Source organism: Osmerus eperlanus, chromosome 12 (genome assembly GCF_963692335.1).
Source record: "Osmerus eperlanus chromosome 12, fOsmEpe2.1, whole genome shotgun sequence".
Lineage (NCBI taxonomy): Eukaryota > Metazoa > Chordata > Actinopteri > Osmeriformes > Osmeridae > Osmerus > Osmerus eperlanus.
The window spans coordinates 8,107,728-8,127,813 of NC_085029.1; the positions used below are offsets into that span (position 1 = coordinate 8,107,728).

General features: G+C 49.6%; 1 long non-coding RNA gene across 1 annotated transcript; it reads right to left on the reverse strand.

The window, feature by feature from the left end:
• Positions 1–79: 79 nt before the first annotated feature.
• LOC134031461 (uncharacterized) lies at positions 80–1,898 on the reverse strand. The gene is made up of 3 exons (XR_009931920.1): positions 1,802–1,898; positions 930–984; positions 80–794 (listed from the first exon to the last, which is right to left on the reverse strand). It is a non-coding gene; the product is annotated as an uncharacterized LOC134031461 (long non-coding RNA).
• Between the last annotated feature and the right edge of the window lie 18,188 nt (positions 1,899–20,086).

Genomic DNA, 20,086 nt, shown 5'->3' on the forward strand with positions numbered 1-20,086 from the left:
AGGAAGTCAGTGACAAATGATAGTAATTGAAGAGAAAATGACTAGAAATCACATCGAAAACATCTAATGTGACTGCGGTTTCATAGCCTATATCTATCAACATTTTTGTGCTTCGAAAATAAATTAAAAAGCCTCGAGTCCCAGAAAATGCTGCACATTATCAGTGGCTTTATGATTTTCGTGTGGGAGAGCTGGTCTCCATTAACCTGAGGGTTAGCAGGGAGGAGAGGAAGAGGGCAGATGAAGTGAGGGTGGATGGATGGATGGATGAGGAGGGTAGATAAACAGAGGGATGGACGCGTGGATGGATGGAGGAGGAGGCTACATGAACAGAAGGAGGGGTGATGCAGGTTTATGAACCCCACTGACAAGCTTGATTAAAAATGTATAACCATGGAGTGATATAATGTCAGGTTACCTCAAAGGGATTGGACCTGTGTGTGTGTGTGTGTGTGTGTGTGTATACTCTTGCTTATTTGTGATTTACTCCTTCTCTCCTTTATCCTCCTCCTCCTCTCCTCTATCTTCTCCTCTACAGCCAAGCGGCTGCTCTCTGTCGGTAGCCTTTGAAGGAGAAAAGGCTGCAGGTGGAGAAAGGGTGGTGGCGGCGCTGGCTGCTTTATAGAAATACGTTCAATCTTCTCTCCATTTGCTTAACCACACAACTCAGGCACTGTCGGGAGTCGGGACCTCTCTTCAGACTGGAGAGCCTCCATGCTCTCCTCCCCCTCCTCCCTCTCTCTGTGCGTGTTTCGCTCTCTCCTATATCTTCCTCCTTCCACTCCCCCACGCCGCTGCCAGAGGGAGAGGGAGAGGGAGAGCGTGACAGGAGAACTAATCGACGCCAAGGCTACGCTGTTGGTTGTAAACAGACAGGGACTTGGGCTGCGGTTAGCCGTAGCCTGCAGGCATGTGATTAGCTTGCTTACCTTCCATAAACCATCACCTCAGAGGACAGACGACTTCCACCCAGAAAAAGGTAAGCTAGATTAAGACAACAGTCAAACAGATCTTTAAAAGATTGCTGCTAATACTCGTTGGTAACGCTCCACTGACACCCCCCCCCCCCCTCCTTCCCTCTCCTCCTTAGGCAACCATTTTCATTGTAATGCGAGGAACGTGGACGGTGTGTTTGTGACCGCAAGGGATGGGTGACCCTCTTTGGAACTGCTACACATTCTGGCCTCACTTCAACACAGAGTGCTGGTTCTGTCAACAAAAGCAGGGGCTAGTGGCCATGGACAGCCCGCCCTAAAGCCGGTCACAACCTAATGTCGCCATGCTCCGGATTAAACGATTGGCCGTGTACCAAAGTTTAGGAAGTTGTGTTTTTTCGCTACACTAGCTAAGTTTTATTAGATATTGGAAATAGTCAGGAGATTTTGCACCAGTTTTTTTCAGCTGCTACAATTGAGCTAACTTTCTACTGATGTCAATAAACATAACTTCTTCCAGGGACGCACAAAGGCTACGGCGACTTCTGTTAACAGAAGCGGTTGCTCGGAATCGGTAGACAGGCGACGGGACGACTGTCAGTCGCTTGCCTGCTCCGCGCGGGTGCTCAATATTCTGTCCACACCGGTACAAGCCCCGGACAGAACCCCCTGGGCCTTTTTTATTAACATTCCAATCAGTGGCGGTCCAGATTGCTTGATCTTCAGAAACAAATTGGGAATAGCCTTTGATATAGAGGATTATAACGCACTATGGGAGCTCACATGTTCACAGTAAAAATATATTTTATCTACACACACGCATACACACACACACCTATCTTCAAGGTTGACTATAATAGCCTTACCTCAACCTCAATTTCCTCAAGCCCTGGCAGCCGTCTTCTCAATGCTAATTTCAAGCGTACTCTCACCCCGACCTCCCCGCAGCCTGGTTCCAGCGCTGGCCTGCGCCTCACTATCCCTGAGCTGGGACCTGGGACGCCTTGCGAAGGCGTCCTCTCTGCCCCACGCTGCTACCAGTCTCTTTTTATTTTAAAGATATCAATGATTCGTCCATGCTTTATTGGACAGTTTTTAAGTGGAAGTGTGACAGGAGGAGAAAGAGGAAGACATGCAGCAAAGGGCCAAGGCCAGATTCGGACGTAGGCCGCGGTAGGGCCTTACAGCCTACATGGTACGCGCACAAATCCACTACCAGGGTCTCCTTGTTGGCCTGTTTTCTCTTCCTCCCTGGATTGCCACACAGAGGTGGATGGCCGCGGTGTTGCTGAGAGGAGGGGAGGAGGGCTGAGCGGGGAGACTGGGAGAGACGGAGAGATGGAGGAAAGAGGGAGGGAAGATGGAGAGAGGAAGACGTCTGTTACGTCTGTTTCCACGAGCCTCGAACTCAGTATCTTACAGATGAAACACACACACACTCACACACATACATCTACGCACCCACACTCATACACACACACATACTGTATGCACACACACATACTGTATGCACACACACATACTGTATGCACACACACATGCACACACCCCTACACAGTCAGACACACACACACACACACACACACAGACACACCGACAGATGGCTCAAAGGGGAAGACACTATAATTGAGACTGCTTCCATAAATAAAGTGATGTGCTGTTAGCCATTTCAATGTATTAGTTGTGGTAGCACAGTGTGTTAGAGCTACATTGATCAGAAACAGAAGACTTCTGAGGCAGAGTGACTCAGGTTCTGCTCATCACACAAGATGTCCTCCTCCATAGAAATCCGGATAAATGATGTAGAATGCAACCTTGGTCCTCACTCTGGTCTCACTTCCTCTCTCTCTCACTTCCTCTCTCTCTCTCTCTCTCTCTCTCTCTCTCTCTCTCTCTCTCTCTCTCTCTCTCTCTCTCTCTCTCTCTTTCTCTCTTTCTCTCTCTCTCTCTCTCTCCTCCCTTCCTCTCCTCCCTCCATCTGTGGATTATTACACACAACAGAGACGCTGGCACTGGGTTCACCTCTTTCATCCCTACACCCCTCCTCTTCCATCCCTCCATCTCTCCTCCGTCTCCTTCATCCCTCCATCCTCCCTCTCCATCCCTCCATCTTCCTCCTCCCTCTCCATCCCTCCATCTCCCCTCCTTCATCCCTCCATCTCATCCCTCTTCAAAAGCGCAGACTGGTAAATAAATCACAGTTGATGAAGAAAGTGTTTTGTAAAGATTCACAGCTCCCAACACATGACCACTCTCAGACTAGAGAGTACTCTCCTTGTAGTCATGACAAGGGTCGTTTACCCAGTACTTTCTCCTGACCCCAAACATCTATTAACCCTGACACATAGACACAATCTACTCGTAATAATAGCAAGCACACATGAGAGCATACTAACTAGTCTCCAATGACAAGTTCTGTGGATTAGTGAAAGTTCTATTGATTAGTGAATAATGTAAGCACACAGGACATCCCAATTTCTTTCACACAGTGCTGAACGATTTTTATTTGTGAGTGGAGTGGAGGATGGAAGTCGTTTTGGGACATCTAATGGTGACTGATGTAAGCCGATGATGAGATGATTATCACACACACGTTGCTGCTGCTCGCGTTAAATTGGATAATGTTGCCCCTGTCCTTCCGGACCAAACTTGCTAATTTGACTCTTTTTAAAGGGAGGAGGAGGTGGGTAATTATCTGAGATGGAACGAGTTTGTTCTAGACTAACAGAGCCTCCAAGGTTAAGGACTGAAGACGGGGGATGTGTGAAAGTGCCGACTCACTTCTTTTTTTGTGTTGTTGCAGAGAGTGGCAGTGCACCCTGGGAGTTGAAGTCTGAAGATGGTTTTGAAAGACAGCCAGAACAGCTCCGTCTTGAACGCAGGCCCAGCATGGCTCGGATACAGAGGAAGCACAGATGTTATTGTCACATGACCGTACACCTGGACTCACCTGAACACACCCTCTCCCCCCCAGTTATTGTCTTTAGAAGAGAGTCTAACAGAAACAGTTTAATTTGCCATTTTATTTTGGTGTTCAGCTTTAAGAATGCGCCCATAATGCTTTGCAAGTGCGTGCCGAATAAAGTCCCTGTACAATACTGCACAAGAGGTCAGAAAAGAGCTTTGTATGTTTGGATTCAAGTCGTCAGTGGTCACAACCTCACCCCCTCCACATGACATATGTGTGTGTCGATGCATGTGTCGGAGTGTGTAGGTACATGTGTACGTGTGAGTGTAATCCCCCTAGTAAGCCACCAGCCCCACACTCTCCTCACACACACACACACACGCACAGCTCTGATCATTTTTATCGCCATGACAAGGGATGACAGGGGTTATCTGAGCTCCCATCCACACTCCTCCTGGGGTTATCGTCATCATCCAGACGGATGACTCCATTTCCAGCCTCGCCCAATGCCCCGGTCGGTGTCTCGAAGTGTGAGAGAGACTATGTGTGTGTGTGAGATTGTGTGCGTGTGCGTGAGAGAGTGTGTGTGTGTGTGTGTGTGTGAGAGAAGCTCCTCTAGATCATACCAGGCCAGCGGACAGGGCCAGTACTTATCTACACACAACAGCTCCAGGTTGTTATCAGGCTGCTCAGAGCTAACCTGGGATTATCTGACATCACAGTCTCTGTGATTCACCTGACAAACCAACAGGATGCTGGAGGAGAACACAGCATGGAGAGGATGAGTGGGTTTAGAGTGTGAATGTGTGTGTGTGTGTGTGGGGGGGGGGGGGGTTGGGGGTTAGGGAGGACCGTTCCTCGACTCTAAACCACCGCATTACAGTTAGACCCGAACACGCCTTCGGCCTTCCTGCTGTACGTTCTACATGCCCTTTTTGTGCGTCCCGTTTGATCAAAGTCTGTTCAATGACTGTCGGAAACGGTCTCATGGAGGAGCAGAAGTTACCAGGGCTCACGGTCCACGTCTCACTCTCTCTGAATGCCGAGCACATATTCCAGCCTCAAGTCGACTTAATACCCGTGACTCGATGCCCTGCTCTAATTCAATATTAAAGAGCTTTTGACCTGGTTACCTTGTCTCAGGCTTGGCTCAGCCTGTCAGAGACGGCCTTTGCTCCTCCGGAAAAACTAAATGGCACGTGAAAGATGTAGTTTAGCGTTTGTGGTCTGGAAGCTTATTGATTAGCGAGGGTAATTGGGATTCTCTCATTTTTGGTTGGCCGTTGAGAGGATCTTCTTTGTGAGTGTGTGTGCGAGGCCGTGGGGTTTGTCGATTTGACCGTGGGTGTGTATTGCAAGGTTGTCTTTGTGTGTGTGCGTGTTGCAGATTGGAGAGGGTGTGTATAGATTGCTGATTTCAGATAGAGAGAGTGTGTGTGTGTGTACAGTATGTGTGTGAAGCACATCCAGGCAATCCTGCAGAGAGGCCCTATTCATCCCAGATACATTAAACTGAACACTGAGGGGATCTAGAGATGTGAAGCGGCTTTACACTCATTAACTTAACAAGCACAACTGATGGAGTTCTCTAACGTCCTGACGCTGCCAGCTCCACCACACTCATCTGGAAACCTGCTACCATGCTGGATAACACAGACAGAACCACCAACATCTAAAGCAAGGCTGACCAACCCTGCTTCTGGAGATCTACCTTCCTGGAGGTTCACACTAGGGTTGGAGGTGTAAACCTGATCGAAACCAACCAGGAGAATTCTGGAGGCTGAACACAAAGCTCAGACAGTCTGTGGAGGACTTAGGAGTCTTTTCTCCTGTGGAGGAGATAGTGTGGAGATACACAAAAAAAGGTTTATTCTTATTCTTACACTTGTAACAACACTGTGGCTATGTTGGTCTTCAAACTGAATACATCCCACAAACACCTTGTTTGTGTTTTAGTAGAGTTGGTTTGTGGTGGTCTGTTGCCTTTTTGAAGTCTTTCAACAAACCAGAACTCACCACATAAAACGTTTTTATGTTTTTTTGCAAAGAGATATTCCACAGAAGAGGCTAGCAGGACGGAAACTGAGTGTATTGCCCCTTTAAAGGAGCGTTTTTTGGAGACGCCATTCCAAACTGTGGGTCTGTGGGTCTTTGGGAGATCAATTTCCCAGATGACTGCTGGCTGTCATGGTGATGGTGTGATGTTAGGAGAAGGGAGGGGGTGTTTTGGAGCAGGGGGGCAGGGCGGAGTGGCAGGGGGGGGGATGTTTGTGGAGCAGGCCTCAGAGAACCCTGTGTTGATGAAATATTTCAGGCTTCGCTGGATGGATCTCTCAGGGAGTCTACAAAGAAGTGTTTGTTTGCCTGTGTGCGTGTGTTTCTCTTTGTGTGTGTGCGTGTGTTTCTCTTTGTGTGTGTGTGTGTGTTTCTCTGTGTGTGTGTGCACATTTGTGCACAGGGCTTGGTTGTTAAATCCACCTGCAGGAAAATGACACAAACACACACACACACACACACACACACACACACACACACACACACACACACACACACACACACACACACACACACACACACACACACACACACACACCCTCCTGTCAGAGTCATTGTGATTTTAGACCTGTCCACTCCGAACACACTAATCCTGCTAATGTATTTGTCCTGAGGCGATGCCTGCACAAGGAGAGCTCTGAACACCAATAAATTATCATCGCTCAGATCACCACCGCAGCGCAGACGGGAAATCTTTCACTTACATTGACTTTCAGCCAGACGGGGGCCTCAGCGCTCTCAAGGCAGAGTGGAGGCCTCTGCCTCCAAAAAGCCTGACCGACTAAGAGCACATGAACCATCAAAGTCGGCAAAGGCCCGCGTCATCCGAGAGCTGGCCTTTCTGGAGAAACATCCTCCAAGAGGAGGAGGGCTCAGCGGGGCGTGGGGCCATGCGTCAAAACAAACAAACCGCCCAAACAAACCTGCAAACGCTCTCTCACTCGATACCTCATCGACTGCCCTTTTTCTGCTCATCGATCGCTGGTCCAGGGTGGAGTGGAGGTCCGGCCGCGATTTTTGCGACATCGTCAAATGGTGTATGAGTTTCGGAGAGGGTGTCCCTAGACCGGCGCTCTCTGTAAAGGTTACGACAGCAGGCTCCGCTGCTGGGTGGTATTGTGTCATGGGAACACAAAACACTTTTAACATTTCCCTCCCCCAACCCTGGGAGTTACGGAGAAAGGAAATTAGAGAAAGACAAATAGTCATGGCAACTCCCTCCCTCCCTCCCCCCCTACCTCCTCCTCCCCCACCCTCCTCTCTGTAGACCTTCCTGTTTCTACACATAAACATTTGTGAGATAGATGAGAAGGCCAGCCAGCCCATTATGATATTTGCCACCCACGTTCCCAGTCCCAGCTCTCTGCTCTGAATAGCAGGCTTTGTAAGCTGCCTCGCAGCAGAGCTCTGCTTCTGGCCGGCTACGCAGAGATGTAGAAGCTCGGTAACATGTCATGGTGACATTAAAGTCCTCTCTCTCCCTCTGCTCCTGTGGTTGGGGAGAAAGAAGTACTTCCTAATCTTCCTAATCCTTCAGGACTTGGTAAACAGTACGCCCACTAGTAGTAGTAGACTATTACGTTTTACGACTCTACTTCATGCTACTACGAAGTTGACTACGCTACTTTGTTATAGAACTCACAATGTCCTACTTCATACTGGAGGGATGGAAGGATGGTAAAATGGTGGAATGGAGGAGTGGAGGGATGGGGGATGGAGGGATGGAAGGATGGAGGGATGGAGTGATGGGGGGGATGGAGGGATGGTGGGATGGAGGGATGGAGGGATGGAGTGATGGGGGGGATGGAGGGATGGTGGGATGGTGGGATGGAGGGATGGAGGGATGGGGGGATGGAGGGATGGAGGGATGGTGGGATGGAGGGATGGAGGGATGGAGGGATGGGGGGATGGAGGGATGGAGGGATGGGGGGATGGGGGGATGGAGGGATGGTGGGATGGAGGGATGGAAGGATGGAGGGATGGAGTGATGGGGGGGATGGAGGGATGGTGGGATGGAGGGATGGAGGGATGGTGGGATGGAGGGATGGAGTGATGGGGGGGATGGAGGGATGGTGGGATGGAGGGATGGGGGGATGGAGGGATGGGGGGGATGGAGGGATGGTGGGATGGAGGGATGGAGGGATGGAGGGATGGGGGGATGGAGGGATGGGGGGGATGGAGGGATGGTGGGATGGAGGGATGGGGGGATGGAGACAGATCCTGGAGGCCTCAGCATCGTTCACATATCCTGACCTTGTTTGCTTCCAAACAGGATCAGTTTGGTGTTCTGCTGACGAGGCCAGAGGTGCTCTGTGACTCCCCCCCCCCCTCCCCTTGGCCCCCCACCTCCTGCTCCCCCCAGCAGATACGCCTCATAAACTCAATTTACCACATCACCGTGTCAATACTGCCAGAGTCATGTGAATTATGAATCAAAAGCATGAAAATATATTCAAAAACGTATTTATGCACACACACACACCAACCCACACATGCACACAAACCCATACCCCTGCCCTCACACACACACACACACACACACACACAAACCCACACACGCCAATTCACCCACACACACACTCACACATACACACACACCAGCTCACACACTCACACATACACACACACCAACTCACACACAAATGCAGTCAGCTTCGTGGTAGATGAAAGGGGCAGAAACGGACACAGGGCCAATCAGAAGTCTCTCTTCTGCCCTTCATGTGATTGGAGAGCTGGGCTGAGTGGAGCCCCAATCAAGACTCAGCTGCAGGCTGCTATGGGAACTGTTTATTATGGGCCCTGCCTCATTTATTGACCTCAGGCTGAGGTCACACTGAAGAGCTATCGTATGTCTGGGTGCATTTGTTGAAGTGCGGTGGGCTTCCCTGAAGCTCCCTGAGAAGGAGTTAGGAGGAAAGAGAGAGTCTAGCTGTGTTTAGCATGGGCTGTGTGTCTAACACAGAACCCTCTAGTTCAAAGAACACGCCAACAGCTGAATACATGAAGTGGTTTAACTTGAAGGAACAACATTGACTGAAGGAGTATTTAACGTATGAATGAGCAAATGAACAAACAAATGAAAAAAAACGAAGATACTTCATCAATAGACTGTATGTATTAACAAACACTGTGCAGTGTGACATTTGCAAACACGATGTACTGAGTCCAGTACATGCTTAACGGCTCCATCCTCCCTGGGTAAACAGAATCCCCCTCAGGGGCGCTGAAGCGGGCGAACGCCTCACCTGTACACTGTAAAATCAATTACCTGGGGCGCGGAGATAACAGCTAGCAGCGTCATGCTGCCCGGCCGTTATCAGCAAACTGCCTCGCAATCACATGCCGGCGTCCAGGTGTGAAACCCATCCCCCGGGGGTGGGGTCTGTGTTGTGATGACAACGGGACGCAACGGCTGAACACTTGGTAACCTTGACTTGGAGACAGGACGGGACGGGGGGGTTACAGAACAGGACAGGATATGCACACACACACACACACACACACACACACACACACACGCACACACTCTATCTCTCTCTCTCTCTCTCTCTCTCTCTCTCTCTCTCTCTCTCTCTCTCTCTCTCTCTCTCTCTCTCTCTCTCACACACACAAACACACGCACACACTCTCTATCTCTCTCTCACACACTCACACTCACACTCTCTCTCCCTCTCTCTCTCTCTCTCTCTCTCTCTCTCTCTCTCTCTCTCTCTCTCTCTCTCTCTCTCTCTCTCTCTCTCTCTCTCTCTCTCTCTCTCACACACACACACACACACACACACACACACACACACACACACACACACACACACACACACACACACACACACACACACACATACACACACACACAGCTTCCACAAGTGCTGTAAACAAACAGGAGATAGGGCACAGGGGAAGCTCTGCTCGGAGAACAGAGTGGAGATGTTCTGGTCTGCTGACTGTCACCTTGAAGGACCCTTGATTCTGCCATCAGGAAGTCAGGACAGAGGAGGGGAGGGGAGATGGGGAGGAGAAGACAGAGAGCAGCTGAGAGGAGAGAAGGGGAGACTAGAGAGAGGAGAGGGGAGGAGGGGAGGTGAAGGGAGGGGAGAAGAGGGGAGAAGAGGAAGGGGAAGAGAGGGCGGAGGAGGGGTGTGGGGGATGACTTTGATAAGATGTTACTTTTGTATTGTGTCCTTGTGTTCTCCACATCCCGGGTTTGAATCCAACTCATCCCGAGGAAGTTTCCCCCCGTATCACTGTGTGCGCACAGGGTGTCACAGGCTGCTGTATCGCTCTGTGTGCGCAGGGTGTCACAGGATGCTGTATCGCTCTGTGTGCGCAGGGTGTCACAGGCTGCTGTATCACTGTGTGCACAGGGTGTCACAGGTTGCTGATTCTCTGCACTGTTTCTAAGTCACTTTGAATGTAAGAGAAGAGAGACTGGAGAGAGGGAGATAGAGACTGTGACTAGAACCTTCTTGTGCTTCCTGTCTCCGTCCTTCTCTGCAGAAAGGAAACAAGAGAAAGCCTCTCTCTATCGCTCTCTCTCTCTGTCATTCTTGGTCCTACACTTCAATGCCCCACACACAAACACATGCACACACACGCACACCCCCCACACACATACACGCACACACACACACACACCTGAATATAACCTCTCGCTCTCTGAATAGCTTAAATAATTCCTTTTGTGCAACATAAAGCACTCCTCATTCATCTCTGTGGAATAGGTTCCCATGGGCTCCCAAACACTCAATAAAAGCAGAGATCTGAAGTGGTCTCTTCTGCCCTCAGGCCTGCATCTGGACAGTGATCTCAAGGCCACACTGAAAAATAAGCAAATCTACTCTCCTCTCTACTCTAGTCTATTCTCCCGGTACCAGCAGACAGGGCTGGGATACCAGAAGACAGGGCTGGGGTACCAGCAGTGAGAGCAGCAGAAATGTCCATGCAGAAAGAAATAAAGAAAATTAAATAAGTCTGATAAGAAAGTCATGAATAAAACAGGAGTGGTGGCCAGCGTGGAATCCTCCATTATTAAACGTTGCTATATCAAGGCGCATCACTGCTCAGAGCACAGACTGACCGTGCGTGTGTTTTGTGCGTGTTCGTGCTTTTGTTTGCGTGTGAGTATGCGTGAGAGTGTGTGTGAGTGTGCATGTGTGTGTACGTAGACGAATGTGTGTGTGTAAACAGCACTTTAAGCAGTGAGGTTGGCAAGGTGACACCATTGTCTGTATTCACCACTGGAACGACACACCGGCGCGTCTTTGCTCACATGCGTGTGTGTAGACGGACCGTGTGTGTGTAGACGGACCGTGTGTGTGTAGATGTACCGTGTGTGTGTAGATGTACCGTGTGTGTGTGTAGATGTACCGTGTGTGTGGGTAGATGTACCGTGTGTGTGTAGATGTACCGTGTGTGTGTAGATGTACCGTGTGTGTGTAGATGTACCGTGTGTGGGTGTGTAGACGGACCATGTGTGTGTAGATGCGCACGTGTGTAGATCTACTGTTCGGGGTCTGGAACAAATGTACGCTCCCATCCCCTCAGGAGGATTAGAAATCCCTGCATGGTGGTGACAACGTTGCATGGATATCCAGCGAGACTGGGCCATGTATTTGATGTTGTGATTAAGACTGTCACAGGTGGGTGTCCTGGGCTGTGCTCAGATTAGCTTTGAGGATGTGTCACGTAATGTGCCTTTATGGAACCCAATGTAGCCACAGGCTCGCTTTTAATTGGCTCTCCCAAGACACATAAACAGCACTCTGCATATGCAGCTTCCAACAACAAAGATAAGGGAAGGAGAGAGGGAGGGAGGAGGGGGAATAAAGGGGAAGTGTGAAAGAAAGAGTGTGAGGGACAGGGTTTTTTTTTGGGGGGGGAGAAAGACAGAGAAAATGTAAGAGAAACAACTGACTGTTAGGAGTAACATGATGTGAACATGATACTTTTGATAAGTATGAGTAGACTTATGACTTGCTCTCTTTTGTAGTATCTCTTTGCTCTCTCTCTCTCCCCCATCCCTCTCTTGCTCACGCTCTCTCACTCTCTCCCACCCTCTCCTTCTCTCTCTCCTTCAAGAGGATAAGGACGAGATGGAGGATGATACAATACCTCGTACACGACAGTACCTAGTACACTACATTAGTGCACAAAATGTGAATCATGAGGCCAGAGTATCTCACCTCCCCCCTCCCCTCTCATCTGGCCCCTCCCCTCTCATCTGACCTCCCCTCTCATCTGGCCCCTCCCCTCTCATCTGGCCCCTCCCCTTTCATCTGGCCCCTCCCCTCTCATCTGGCCCCTCCCCTCTCATCTGACCTCCCCCCTCATCTGGCCCCTCCCCTCTCATCTGGCCCCTCCCCTCTCATCTGACCTCCCCCCTCATCAGGCCCCTCCCCTCTCATCTGGCCCCTCTCATCTGGCCCCTCCCCTCTCATCTGGCCCCTCCCCTCCTCATCTCCTAATAGGTCCTTCATTCATCCCTAGGCTGTAATAGACATGTCTGTACGTTGTTCAGTCAAGCAGATAATGATCCTGGCCTACCCTCACATTCCTCTCCCTCCCTCCCTCCCTCCCTCCCTCTCTATTTATCTATTTTTCTCTCGCTCTTTAATCCCTCCCTCCCTCTATATCCCCATCTATCTCATCCCCCTATCTCTCTATCTATTTATCATCTCTCTCTCTCTCTCTACATCATCACACTCTCTAACTCTTTTCTTCTCTATTCCCCATCCCTCTATCCCCCCTCCTCTCCTCCCTCTATCCCTCTCCTCTCAGTTCATCTCCATGATTGACTACGTCCCGTCTCCAGGGCTCTCAGTGAGACAGAGACAGAGTGGACCTCCCGTGGTGCAGCCTGCAGGAAACACACACATGTTTACATTTACTCATCCTGTTGGTGGGAGACAGATCATCCAGGAAGACATCGTCCAGGAAGACATCATCCAAGAAGACATCATCCAGGAAGACTGGGAGACATCATCCAGGAAAACTGGATGTCAATCAGATGGAGGAACCTCCTCTATCTCCCCTGGAGGATGCGATGTATTGTACATGGAAAAAAACAAGCCTATTGATTTCTGAGTTTGTGCAACAGTGTTCCAGAGTGTGAGGCAGTGTGGTTTGAGAAGATATTTCTGCAGAAACAGAGGTCCCCTGTGGTCTTCCCTTCTGCCTCCTGCCTTCAGACACACAGGAGCTCAAAGACCCACACACACACCAACTCACACGTGAGGGAGGTGAGGTGGTGAGGGGGGTGAGAGGGTGAGGGGGTGGGGGGTGAGGGGGGTGAGGGAGGTGAGGGTGTGAGGGGCTGAGGAGGGTGAGGAGGGTGAAGGAGGTGAGGGGGGTGAGGAGGGTGATGGAGGTGAGGGGGGTGAGGATGCCTTGTTTGAACACCCCCACCACCAAACCGACTGCCCCTTCAAAAACAAAACTCACACCACAACCCCCCTGTCCCTCAACACTCCCCTCCCCCTCCCCCACCCCACCCCCCAACACCCCCTTCCCGTGCGCCCTCAGGCCTCCGTGAAGCTCCAGCTCATCCAGGAGTCCCTGCTCCTCACCTGCCGCTGCCTGTCCAGACATCCCTCCTCACCCCCTGACTGTCCTTCGTGAGGTTCTCCTGCTCCGGAAGATACACAGACGCCGGGTAATTGACACTTAGAGAACAAGCACTACTTTGATCGCGCTAATTATTCTCTCTCAGGGTCCTCCAGGGAGCTCTCACAACAACAACAGTCTTCCTGTCTTCGGCATGCATCTCCTGATGTTCCGTACTCTCTTTACCCCAGGTACACTCACTGGCAAGCATGTCCACTCCCTGGCAACCAAGTACACGGTTGCTGGTTGCTGGGGAATGTACCTGGTTACCAGGGAATGTACCTGGTTGCCAGGGCGTGTACCTGGTTGCCAGGAAGTGTACCTGGGGTGAAGAAAGGGATGGAGAGGGGGAGAGAGGGAGGCAGGAGAGAAAGGGGGAGAGAATGGGATGGAAGATGGAGGAAGAAGAGGGAGGGAGAGGGGGAGAGAGAGGGATGGAGGAGAAGAGGAGGATGTAGAGAGAATCCCCCCTCCTCTGTCGGAGGAGTGGATGAGGATCAGAACATCTGGCTCATCCCGCAGCTCTTTAATATTCTCAGGAACTCTCCGGAATCCGCCGTAAAACACGGCATGAATAATTGATGTGGCGTGAAGCCACGGAGCTCCTTTCCTGTCGTTAATTAGAGTTAAGAAAAGAAGAACGGGGAGAAAAAAGGAGAGGTAAAGACAGAAAACAGAAAAGAATGATCGTGCCGCGAGCTGGGAGGAAACTGCTGACCTGTTCTAAACACCTGCCATCCTCCAGGACCACAGCAAGTCAGTCCCACTTCCCCCTCTGTCAGAGAAGGAGGTCATCTGGGTGTGTGGAGGGCAGGGGTCAGGGGTGTCTCTGGGTGGAGGACAGGGGTCAGGGGTGTCTCTGGGTGGAGGACAGGGGTCAGGGGTGTCTCTGGGTGGAGGGCAGGGGTCAGGGGTGTCTCTGGGTGGAGGGCAGGGGTCAGGGGTGTCTCTGGGTGGAGGGCAGGGGTCAGGGGCATCTCTGGGTGGAGGGCAGGGGTCAGGGGCATCTCTGGGTGGAGGGCAGGGATCAGGGGTGTCTCTGGGTGGAGGGCAGGGGTCAGGGGCATCTCTGGGTGGAGGGCAGGGGTCAGGGGCATCTCTGGGTGGAGGGCAGGGGTCAGGGGCATCTCTGGGTGGAGGGCAGGGGTCAGGGGTGTCTCTGGGTGGAGGGCAGGGGTCAGGGGTGTCTCTGGGTGGAGGGCAGGGGTCAGGGGTGTCTCTGGGTGGAGGGCAGGGGTGTATTTCCCAAGATGTATTTCAAGATTTCTGTTTTGACTAGGCAGAGTTCAGTAAGATTTCAACCTCAATTTGACATGTTAAAATGAGGTTGACACTTTGACATGTTAAAGTATATACCTACCAAAGTAATATACCTAGGTATTGCATGTATTAACTGGAATTGTGACTAATCCGAATTAAATTGTAAATATCTGAAACTGTAATTACAACCATTCATAATTCAGTTGCAGATTTCTGCAATTAAATTTCCCATTGCTGATGTCTGCAAAATTAATTGTAAATATCTGTAATGAGAAACCCCATTCACAGAAATGGCAAAAGTCGTTGAATCTTACTAGTCAAAACACAAAAATGACGGATATCTTGAATTAAAACTTTTACTAGACAAGATGACGTTGCAGATATCAGTACTAAATATCCAACTAATAAATGTTAAAATGGCTTGCCATAGAGAGACAACGAGGGAAGGGGGAAGCAAGAGAGAGAGGGGAAGAGAGTGTGGTAGTGAGAGAGAGCCGGTTGCTGTAACACGGTCAGTAGCCGCACATCCTTTATGTGCGGCTACTGGGCAGCTCATCTCATCCCCTCATTGTCCTTTTACAACATGAGCATCGTCAAGCGTGTGTGTGCCGATGAACCTGCACACACTCTGTCACCTGGCTGTATGGCACTCACAGTGTGTCTGTGTGTGTGGGGCTGTGTGTGTGTGTGTTTGTGTGGGGCTGTGTGTGTGTTTGTGCGGGGCTGTGTGTGTGTCTGTGTGTGTGTGAGAGAGAGAGCGGCTCTGGTTTGTATGTATGTGTGTATGTGTACAGGCGTCTATAATATGTACATGTGCAAGTGTATTGTGGAGTTGTTATGCGGCAGTGTGCAGTGACAAAGGGGTATGTCTGTATGTGTCTGCCTGTGTGTGTGTGTCTGTGTGCAGTGACACAGGGGTATGTCTGTATGTGTCTCTGTGTGTGTGTTTCTGTGTGTGCGTGCAGTGACACAGGGGTATGTCTGTATGTGTTTGTGTGTGTGTGTCTGTGTGTGCAGTGACACAGGGGTATGTCTGTATGTGTTTGTGTGTGTGTGTCTGTGTGTGTGTGTGCAGTGACACAGGGGTATGTCTGTATGTGTCTGTGTGTGTATGTGTTTCTGTGTGTGTGTGCAGTGACACAGGGGTATGTCTGTATGTGTCTGTGTGTGTGTGTCTGTGTGTGTGTGTGCAGTGACACAGGGGTATGTCTGTATGTGTTTGTGTGTGTGTGTCTGTGTGTGTGTGTGCAGTGACACAGGGGTATGTCTGTATGTGTTTGTGTGTGTGTGTCTGTGTGTGTGTGTGCAGTGACACAGGGGTATGTCTGTATGTGTTTGTGTGTGTGTGTCTGTGTGTGTGTGTGCAGTGACACAGGGGTAGCTCAATAAACCATTAGATGTGTTTGACCTGCTCTATTTACAGTTAACTGGTGTCACAATGAACCATAAACACCGAGCAGCAATGGAGGGGGAGAGAGAGACCGGGAGAGAGGGAGGGAAAGAGAGAGACAGAGAGGGGAGAGAAATGAGAGAGAGACAGAGAGGGGAGAGAAATGAGAGCGAGGGCGGCGGGAGAGAGGAGAGAGGGAGAAACAGAGGGGGGAGAGAGAGGGAAGAAGAGAGAGAGAGACAGAGAGGGGAGAGAGAGAGATAGAGAGGGAAGAGAGAGAGACAGAGAGGGGAGAGAGAGAGATAGAGAGGGCGGCGGGAGAGAGGAGAGAGGGAGAAACAGTGGGGGGAGAGAGGGAAGAAGTGAGAGAGAGACAGAGAAACACAAAGAGAGGAAGAAGTTCCCATTGAAGGGGTCTTCAACATCGAAGAGCAGTGTTAAATGTTTGCACAGATCAAGTGACCTTTGTGACCTCTCCTCTACATGTCCTGCTGTTCCATCCTGTGACCTCTCAGCTTGTACGGTGAAGTCTGTGTATGTATCAATGAGGGAGATTATAGCAGTGTGGATAAGGATGAGATTATAGCAGTGTGGATAAGGATGAGATTATAGCAGTGTGGATGAGGATGAGATTATAGCAGTGTGGATAAGGATGAGATTATAGCAGTGTGGATGAGGATGAGATTATAGCAGTGTGGATGAGGATGAGATTGTAGCAGTGTGGATAAGGATGAGATTATAGCAGTGTGGATAAGGATGAGATTATAGCAGTGTGGATGAGGATGAGATTGTACCAGTGTGGATAAGGATGAGATTATAGCAGTGTGGATGAGGATGAGATTGTAGCAGTGTGGATAAGGATGAGATTATAGCAGTGTGGATAAGGATGAGATTATAGCAGTGTGGATGAGATTGTACCAGTGTGGATAAGGATGAGATTATAGCAGTGTGGATGAGGATGAGATTATAGCAGTGTGGATGAGGATGAGATTGTAGCAGTGTGGATAAGGATGAGATTATAGCAGTGTGGATAAGGATGAGATTATAGCAGTGTGGATGAGGATGAGATTGTACCAGTGTGGATAAGGATGAGATTATAGCAGTGTGGATGAGGATGAGATTGTAGCAGTGTGGATAAGGATGAGATTATAGCAGTGTGGATAAGGATGAGATTATAGCAGTGTGGATGAGATTGTACCAGTGTGGATAAGGATGAGATTATAGCAGTGTGGATGAGGATGAGATTGTAGCAGTGTGGATAAGGATGAGATTATAGCAAGTGTGGATAAGGATGAGATTATAGCAGTGTGGATGAGATTGTACCAGTGTGGATAAGGATGAGATTATAGCAGTGTGGATGAAGATGAGATCGGAATCCCTGCCACCCTGTCTCTGGCTAACATGTATTTAACAATATTCATACAATACATTAATATATGAACATGAATAAGTCTCTTACAGAGTCCACATAGGCAGCTGGTCCTGCCAGAGTGGTGGTGGGGGGGGTGGTGGGGTGGGGGTGGTGGACAGGGACAGCAGATTAGATCACTCCTCTTCACTCGTGCTTGTGCGTCGTCTACAATCTATTCCTGGTTTCACAGCTTTTCACAGCGTTTCACAGCGTTTCACAGCGTGAATCTAAAACTAAGTTCTATCTGGGTTGTTGTGTAACGTTCTCCAGGGCGTGGGCGCTGCAAACGACACAGTGACTAGACTAGATTTTACACAGTGATTAGGACCACTGTTCTCATGCTTCATACTATGTGTTCCATCTGGCGAGACCTTGTGTAATAAACTTGTGTGAAAATATGATCACACAAAGCCTCGTCGTTCTTACTGTGTATATCTGCTTCAAAGAGAAGGAGCGAGGTGAAGAGAGGTGAAGACAGGAGAGAAAGGGAAAGGAGAAAAGATAGGAGTGTTCAGGGCTAGGCCCTCCACACCTCTAACCCTCTCACCTCCACCCTCTCCACACCCTGAACAGTCTCTTCACCTTTTCACTTCCAAGCTGCTTCCTTCCTCCTCCTCCTCCCTCTTCCTCCTCCTCCTCCTCCATCTCCTCCTCCTCCTCCCCTCTTCCTCCTCCTCCTCCTCCATCTCCTCCTCCCTCTTCCCATGCATCAGCAGGTGCTGAGTGAACGCCCTGCTCAGAGATATATCGTCCCCGGCACCGGGGCGAGGCTGAAACGGATTATTTGTCTGGAGTGAAACATTGAGCGTATTTATTATCTCTCCTCCAGCCCTGGCTCCTTCCTGCTGTTCCGACGTCAGGTAGAATAATGGCTGCCATAACCTTGGGCGCTTGCGCTGAGAACGCTCTCTCTCCCTCGCCTGTTACTCGCCTCCCTCTCTTGTTACTCTCTCCCCTTCCTTTCTCCCTCTTTCACTGACTCACTCTCCCTCCCTCGTTCCTCACATCGCTATCTTTTCAATACAGATCAGCGAAATGGCAGAGATAACACAAACACGCACCTGAGGGCAGTATTTCTGTGCTCTAACAGGAGGCGTCCTAAATAGATCTGGAGATAATAAGAGGAAGGGAAGAGGAAAGGAGAAAGAAGAGGGGTGAGAGGAGGGGAGAGAGGAGAGGAGGGTAACGGACAGAGGAGAGGAAAAAAGAGAGGAGAGGGGGGAAGGAGAGAGGAGAAGAGGGGAGAGAGGAGATGATTAAAGAGGAGAGCTGCACCCAACATGTCTCTCTGTGTGTCTGTATGTAGGTGTGTGTTGTGTGTGTGTATTATTTAAGTGGGTGTGTGCTGTTTGTGTTGTATTGCGTAAGTATTTGCATTGTGTGTGGGTATGTGAGCGTTGATCGTGTGTATATGTATTGTGTGAGTACATTTGTGTGCCTTATTTGAGTGCGCGTGTGTGTGTCTGGCCTACATCCCTAAACCCGTGTCTTCATCGACGCTAACTGACTGACTCCCAACAGTGTCAGACTAGAACCATACTCCCCTTGACTCCTCCCCCTGCTCTCCTTCCTCTCTTCCCCTGGTCTCCTAGCCTCCTTCCTCTCCCCCATAAGTGAACAGACTGGTGTTAGCCTAGCATTGCATAGCATGTGAGAATGTACTGGTGTTAGCAAAGCATAGCATAGCATACTCTGAGAATGTGTGTGTGTGTGTTGGTGTTACCACTTCCTGCACGTTTGTGTGCACGTTTGTGCACGATCAAGAAATGTTTCTTCTTTCTTCTAAAACCACACACAGCCCTTAGCCTAGCATAGCTCAGCATGGGAACGTCTGCAAGCCACAAACACCTGTTTCCAATCACTCGAAAGGCCTTTCTTCACCGTCCACATTCCAGCTATGAAATGGAGGATTTATAGACACACAAGATCCACATTCATCATCAACTTTCATCATGTCAAGAGAGAGAGAGAGATCTCTGGTTGTGATGTGCAAGACCCGACCCTATAGTCAGAATGCCTTTAAAGGTTGAATATTGACATATTAATACATTTAATATGGTACAAAACAGGTTTACAGTACAGATAAAGTGTATAGCGAAGCATTTTCCAAAGTGAACTTTCCAGACACATTTATTGGGCTGATAACATTACTCAAACACAGTGTATGACCATTTGTAAACAATAAAACAGGAAACGAGGCGTCTGCTTAGAAGAGGCCCAAGCGGAAAATACTCAACTTTAATCATCGTTATTTTTTTTTGTGGTTTTTTTTGTTCGTTAAATCTTCTTGATATATCTTTTTAGTCAGTTTATTCATATTTTTATCTTTACATACGTCTCTTACTTTCAGCAGTACTGATAATCGTAATATGTACAAAATAAGCCAAGACACACTGGTATGCTCCTGGAGAAACTGTGGGCTCCTCCTCATCCCTTTCCTCCTCTCCCTCTCCCTCTCCCTTCTCCTCCTCCTCTCCTCCCTTCTCCTCTTTTCTTTCCTCCTCCTCCTCCTCTTCATCCTCCTCCTC